Genomic DNA, 232 nt, shown 5'->3' on the forward strand with positions numbered 1-232 from the left:
TTTAGCGGGGAATCCCCGTCCCCGTCCGGATCGGATGAACCGGGTTCCCCACCGGGTCGGGCCAAATCACCATCCCTAGTTTTCCTTTCTTTTTCTTGTTTATCGAATTTGATAAAAATAGATCCTATCCTAAAAGTTGAAGAAACTTCATCAATAAAGTTAAAAGTTATTTATTTATTTCTTAATAATTTTATTAAAAGATAATTTTTAAATTATTAAAAAATAAATTTTA

Source organism: Cynara cardunculus, assembly GCF_001531365.2.
Source record: "Cynara cardunculus var. scolymus isolate 2C chromosome LG 1, CcrdV1, whole genome shotgun sequence".
Taxonomy (NCBI): Eukaryota; Viridiplantae; Streptophyta; class Magnoliopsida; order Asterales; family Asteraceae; genus Cynara; species Cynara cardunculus.